The sequence below is a fragment of the Polypterus senegalus genome, chromosome 3 (genome assembly GCF_016835505.1).
Source record: "Polypterus senegalus isolate Bchr_013 chromosome 3, ASM1683550v1, whole genome shotgun sequence".
In the NCBI taxonomy this organism is placed as follows: domain Eukaryota; kingdom Metazoa; phylum Chordata; class Cladistia; order Polypteriformes; family Polypteridae; genus Polypterus; species Polypterus senegalus.
The window spans coordinates 64537001-64544233 of NC_053156.1; positions in this window are offsets into that span (position 1 = coordinate 64537001).

Here is a 7233-nt window from a genome sequence, read left to right on the forward strand (position 1 = left end):
AAAGCAGTAAAACTTATTGGTCTGTAATTACCAGAATTTATTATGTCTCCCATCTTGGACATTGGAGTCACATCTGCTACTTTACCAGTTTTCAGGTACTTCTCTTTTCTCAAGTGACTGCTCAGTTTTATAGAATACATCTTTCATTTCTTTCAGTACAATTGGTAAAATCCAATCAGGTCTGGATTTTTGAATGTGCAATATTAGCAAATTATTCAACAAAAAAAAATAATCAAATAAAGCATAAATGTTTTACAAAAGCTTTGTATGAGGGATGTTTAAAACGTTTCTGCACTTTTATATTTTCACTGGAAATGGTGAAGGCGGGAAGAATAGTAATTGGACATTAAAAAGTTGGTACGACGCTGGGAAAATTGCATCGTAAAGGAAGGGCACTATGTAGAAAAGTGATGTAATTTGTTTTTGAAATTCTTAATAAATAGAGTTAAAACACTTTTTGAACATCCCTAGTATTAAAATGGTAAAGTAGAAATAAGTCAGCATGCATAAGCCTGATGAACATCTGAAATAGTTTCTAGCATGTTATTCTTTTAAATCCTTAATTTTACTGTATATGGTGTCTTTTCTGTATTGAATGCCATCTCAATGTTCTTTAAGTATTTTTCACAGGTTAACTGACTTGGTCTAAGCCACACAGTAATGATAGGATAGATAAATAAAAATTGCATTCTTGTGATTTAAAATCTTAATCTTGACACAACAGGCCTATCTATGAAACCTGCCATTGCGGCATACTATAAATCATTTGTTTTAGTGCTTTCACAACATGAAGCATAGGCATTATGTTCCCTATTGAAGGCATTTTATAAAAGAATGAGAGCAAAGAGGGGGAGGCAAAGAGTTTGCAGTGCGTAAGACTTTGACCTGCAGGAGCCCAAATTACAGTATAAGGTGTTGAAACAGTGAATCTATTCAGCCTGCAGAGGAGGACGAGGGGGCCTAATAACAGGTGTTTGCATTTCTGAGGGGTTTACCCAGGGATGTACAGTACTGTTCAGACATACTTCGGAAGTCTGCAATAATTAAAGTACATAGAAAAGCAGGAGAAGAACATAAGACAGTGGACTGATAGCATCTGGAATTTACTGCCAGGGTGTGCCCATCTGGAGGAGTCAGAATCAACCTATTAATGCTGGTTTGTCTTTCCCCTCCATACAACAGCTGGCTACTTAAGATATTATCAGGTGACTGTGAACGTGAAGAATGGAATGGATTTGGAATTTGTTCTCAATCAAAGCTTGCCTGTTTTTTCCAGCAATTACTAAACACAACTCATCCTTTCCTGTTCAAAGGAGGTGGTTTCTGAGGTGGTGTTATTTTTTTCTCCACCACTTCCTTGTAGCAATTCAGATTGGTCATGTGTGAATCAGTAAAGACCTCCCCACACCTCCCTGCCTCCATCAATTATTCACCCCTCAACAGCATATCAGTTTCTTTTAATACCTTAGGAATTCAAGTTTATGGGTCGTGTGTTATGTTAGTCTGAAATTTGTGGCTCAAAACCTGTTTCTTTTATAAAGCAATTTTCTCAGTAGTGAGAGAGGATGTGCAGCCTCAACAGGTTTCCCCTCACTTTGCCTTTTTTTCTAATGTGGTCACCTAAGTGAACCCATGAGCAAACTGAAGTGAGCAGTACAATGGCAAGCACTGCTGTGGAATTTAACAATATAAACATAAGTGTTGACTTAATAAAGCGGCGCACTAATGTTACACACAAGGAAATGAAATGAAAGCATGTGTGAATAAATAAAAATATTCTTAATGTTTTGAAATATGAATTCCAGACCAAACCTGTTTAAATAACAAAAATAAATCATTGGTTAGTTGCAGTCCAAAATAAAATCAATCAAATGACATATCAAAATTATAATGTATATATTGTTTTTTAACTTAGTCAAAAAGCCAATAATACATATTGATATCTCTCAGTAAAAGTGATAAAAAAACACAAATTAGGAAAGCTTCAGGGCGGCACGGTGGCGCAGTGGGTAGCACTGCTGCCTCGCAGTTAGGAGTCCTGGGTTTGCTTCCCGAGTCCTCCCTGCATGGAGTCTGCATGTTCTCCTTGCGTCTGCGTGGGTTTCCTCCTACAGTCCAAAGACATGCAGGTTATGTGGATTGGGGATCCTAAATTGTCCCTAGTGTGTGCTTGGTGTGCGTTATACACCAGCCGTTTTGTGTCTCTGCCACTCATGTATGTGGATTTCACTTTCACCAAACAACAAATCTTTTAATTCTTGCAGATACACCTCTACATTAGGAAGAAACACTGCTTTTCCCTGATGGCAATGCGAATTAGATGATCTACAAGTCTCCGACTTAAAGTTCAAATCTGAACAATATATTTGATCTCTTTTCGCTGTTCCATTATTTCACCGAGTAATAAATTCCATTTATTTTGCACTAATGTGATCATTACTATTATTTTTTTGAGACTTTCGAATTTTAGTACTGCCTCGCAGTTAGGAGACCTGGGTTCGCTTCCCGGGTCCTCCCTGCGTGGAGTTTGCATGTTCGCCCCGTGTTTGCGTGGGTTTCCTCCGGGCGCTCCGGTTTCCTCCCACAATCCAAAGACATGCAGGTTAGGTGGATTGGCGATTCTAAATTGGCCCTAGTGTGTGCTTGGTGTGTGTGCTTAGTGTTTGTGTGTGTCCTGTGGTGGGCTGGCACCCTGCCTGGGATTTATTCCCTGCCTTGCACCCTGTGTTGGCTGGGATTGGCTCCAGCAGACCCCCCGTGTCCCTGTAGTTAGGGTATAGTGGGTTGGATAAAGGATGGATGGATGGAAAGCTTCAAGCAACAAGATCTGTAAACCAGTCATGGCTCAAAGTAGGAGAAGAGGCAACATTTGAGACAGGATTTTTTACTTCTTAATCCCGGACCCAATTTAGGGCCCATTTTTATCTGTAGTGCAACTTTGGAGCCATTTTAACATTTACAAAATTGGCAAAAATCATTTGTCCATGATTCCTGGTTATGTCAGATTATCAGAAAAGGCACTACACCCCCCTGGTTATATGGAATTTATAAGCAAGATTTCACATCATACCACATAAAATAAAATATTGTTTTTTTTCCCACAAAATGCCAAATATTTATCAAGCTACTAGAACTGATCATCTGGTATCAAATATCACTATTAAATTTCCATCAAGAAATTATTACAGTAGGGTCCAGAACACTAAAAGTCTTATGCATCGTAAAGAGGAAACAATGTGAAAGTGTTGGGGTACGACCCTGGTGACCCCATATAACTCAAATAAGGCAACAACGAAGAACAAGCAACAAGTTGCCGACACAATAACATCCTTTCAGATGGGAGCTCAGAATTGAACTGCCTCAAAATAGCCAAACGTCCAGTCATATGAGTTGCAGGAAGGGAGGGACGGGTCCAAGAGGGTAGATAACACAAGTGATGTCGGTGGTGAAGCAGCTGTCAATCTTCCATTCTACAGAGGGAGGAAGAGAGAAGGCATTAGAACACAAAGCCAACCCCTGATTTGGTGGGCAATTACTATCACCAGAGCCCTTAAGTTCTTTCCCATACTCACATGTGTGACGACATATATATTATACATGCAAAAATTTCTTAGTAACACAAACAAAAGAAGAATTACAAAACTCTTCACATTTCTAGCTCTCATGCTTTCATCTTTTGGACTTTATAGCAAAAACTATTATTTTAGTTCTATCTCCTGTCTATTTGTAGTGGAAAGAATGGGTGAATATAACGAAAACAAAACCAAATCTAAAAATAATGACAACATGTTTACTTTTTCAAAGAGGACCCTTACAGTATATGTTTATATTAGAACATTAGAACAATCTAGACGAGAACAGGATATTCAGCTCAACGAAGCTCGCTGTTCCTATTCACTTAATTCTTCCAAAATAACATCAAGTCGAGTTTTGAAAGTCCCTGAAGTTTTACTGTTTACAACACTACTTGGTAGCTTACTCAATGTATCAATGGTTCTCTGTGTAAAGAAAAATGTCTTAATGTTTGTGCCAAATTCACACCTAGCATGTTTCTTGATTAACTCGTTTTAAAATAACAGACTCAATCCACTGTACGAATTCCTTTCATAATTTTAAACACTTCAATCATGTCTTCTCTTTATCTTCTTTTGCTTAAACTGTAAAGACTCAGCTCATTTAATCCTTTTTCATAATTCATTCCCTGTAGCCCTGGAATCAGCCTAGTCACTCTTCTCTGGACCTCTTCTAGTGCTGCTATGTCCTTTTTGTAGCCTGGAGACCAAAACTGCACACATTTCTCCAGGTGAGGTCTAACCAGTGTATTATAATTTTTGACCATAACGTCCTTGGACTTGTACTCTACACAAAGTGCTGTATAACCTTAAATTCTTTTAGCCTTCTTAATGGCTTCTGAACACTGTCTGGACGTGTTGAGTCCTCTAAGACTTCTAAATCCTTCTCATAAGGTGGACTTTCAATTTTCAGACCTCACATTGTGCATTCAAATCAAACATTTAGAACTCCTCCACGTTATACTTCGTATTTACTTACATTAAATGTCATCAGCCACAAATCTTCCCAAGCCTGTATGCTGTCCAAGTCCTTCAAATTTTTACTATCCCAAAATAGGGACACTTCAAACATTATTTTTAGCCATAGTTTCTTCACTGGCTTAAGTGCGTTATTTGTTTGTCCTCTTTGTTGTTTTTATTTTACATTATGTTATTGTGATCACAAGAACACTTTGAAATCACTTCAGTGTTTGATTCGTCTTCATGTCTAAATATGCAAGATGTAAAATTCTTTAGGGTTCCCCCATATTTTTCTTTCTACATCTGAAAAAAACCCAATTTCTAAGCCATTTGTGGGCCATATATTGTGCAGAAAATTGAACCCTCATGATAGAGTAACCAAAACATGTGTCTTCTGTGAAAATGATCAGAAAGACTGAAAGTTGTGCACGCCACGTCAACTGACTGCAGAGTTTACCCCCTAATGGGATATGATGAGTCAAAGTAAACTTTCAACAAATGGGAAGCAATAATAATAGACATGTGTAATGTTGTTTTGTGCAATTTCAAGGCTGTTGATCACAAATATGATAATATTTTAGAAATTTGATTATTTATTGGTAGTCCTAGCCCACTAAGAGCCACTTCCAGAAGGTTAAAAATAACACATTTCAAACATAAGCATTTCAGGTATTATTTTAGACTATGTAAAGGTCAGTGATTATGAATATGATGCTAAATTTGATTTATGATTCTTTACTAGAGATCTAGCACTCTATGGACCTCTATCAGAGGGAGAAAAATGACAAAATTCTATTGGAATCTAAAATATTTAGACTTTAAACATTTAAATTGAAGCACACATTTTAATATTTAAGTCTGTCTTTTTCAAACATGAATGGGAGTCTGCTGGATATTACCCCAGCTAGTATATGGTCTCAAGGCAGCAACAAACCCTGGACTAGGATGCCAGTCTATCTCAGGGTGAGCACTCCCCACACGGCCAAACTACACTCTAGGGACAATTTAGCGTCACCAATTCACCGAAGCTGAATGTCTTTGGAAGGAAACTTTAGACATGGGAAGAACATGTAAACTCCATGGAGGAGGACCTGAAATGTGAGTACCGGTCTCCTTGCTGCAAGGCAGCAGCGCTACACAGAAGTGACACCTTTCAAATATATGATACAGTTATTCTTGTTTATTATATATTTTACCTCATGAAGTAAATTCATTACATTTCTCATGAACACCCTGAACTACAGCTGTTTATGCTAATTTAGAGTTTTTTCTTCTGTTACTGTTTTTTTTTTCTTTTTAGTATTTATATAGTGTTATGATTTTTTAATAAATTGTTTAAATTTGCTATTAAGTTTTATGTTAAGTATATATATAGTATATTTTGTTATGTGCCCTGCTTCCTGCATGTGGTGCCTAAGGAAGTGAGGCCATCTAATTAGGCAGCCCCATTGGTTCTTTAGCCTAAGCTGGAGAAGTATTAACAACATTGGCATTATGGTTACATTTTGACTCTTGTTTGTGTTCTTGCTTCATTTTTTGATCTTTGGATTTCCTGACTTATTGACCATTGTTTTATTTTGCCTTATACAATTTCTTGTATTAGGAATTTGTTAGTTTTCACATACCCCTTGGGGTCAGAGCACAGGGTCAGCCATTGTACATTTTGCATGGGTTTTTGTAGGCCTGCTTCCTTTTTTGTGCTTCACTAACCAGGTTTCCATCCAAGGAGTTTTTGCGAAAAAATATTTAGCACTTCAAATTTTAGCTGATGGAAATGCTAATTATCGATAAAATGTTGTACATGTCGACATAATATTTTTCCGTTTAACTTTAGCACATAAATTCCATATCGATACTTCAGATGTCGCAAAAACTACATTGGAAACACTTTTTGTCGGAAAAAAAGGGCTTTAACGCAAATAAATGTGTCACATGATACATTTTCATCATGTGCAATCAAAACGAGAACGGCGGAGCGGTTCGCATGGTCTGATGAAGAGACTCGTTATTTCTCGTGATGAGCCAATGCAGTAGCGGATAGGCTGGGTCTCCTGCTACTAAAAGGAGTACCTGAACTCCCTCCACATCAACTGTAGCCTGGGGGTGTTTCTCAGGATGTCTAAATAATACAAAAACCGCAAAGGTAATTTACTGTGCCAGTCAAAATATTTAATAAACCGTATGTTTCATTATCTAAACATTTTTTTCTTATTATTAAATGGCAGATGTTTTAACATTCTCTCATTAATATTAACTTTAGTTTTTTTTGAATAAACGTCGTTATTTTGTATTAATTCAAATTTCAATTTTAATTAAAAACCTTAAGGGAAGCAGGTTACAGTACTAATTCAGTTGTTATCGCACTGAGAAGGGATGTTGAAAGGTAGGCTCACCTGTACAGATCTGATGCTGCAAACACAGCTGCATCATGGGCACTTCCAGGAGTGCCAACGCAAATGTCTCGTTTCATGCACCTGTCATCAACAAGGGCCTGGAGAACAATAGATGGCCACCCTTTGCGATTAATGCAATCGCGGTAGCCTTCCGTCGGGGGAAGAATAGGCACATGCGTGCCATCCAGCGCATCGTAAATCTGTGGCACAAGATGTACCAAGGAATTGTGGTATGCAATTTTCTTTGGCCTCCGCTACAGTCAGAAGTCTGATATAACGCCGCATTAATCTTTCTTTAATTGCGGTGC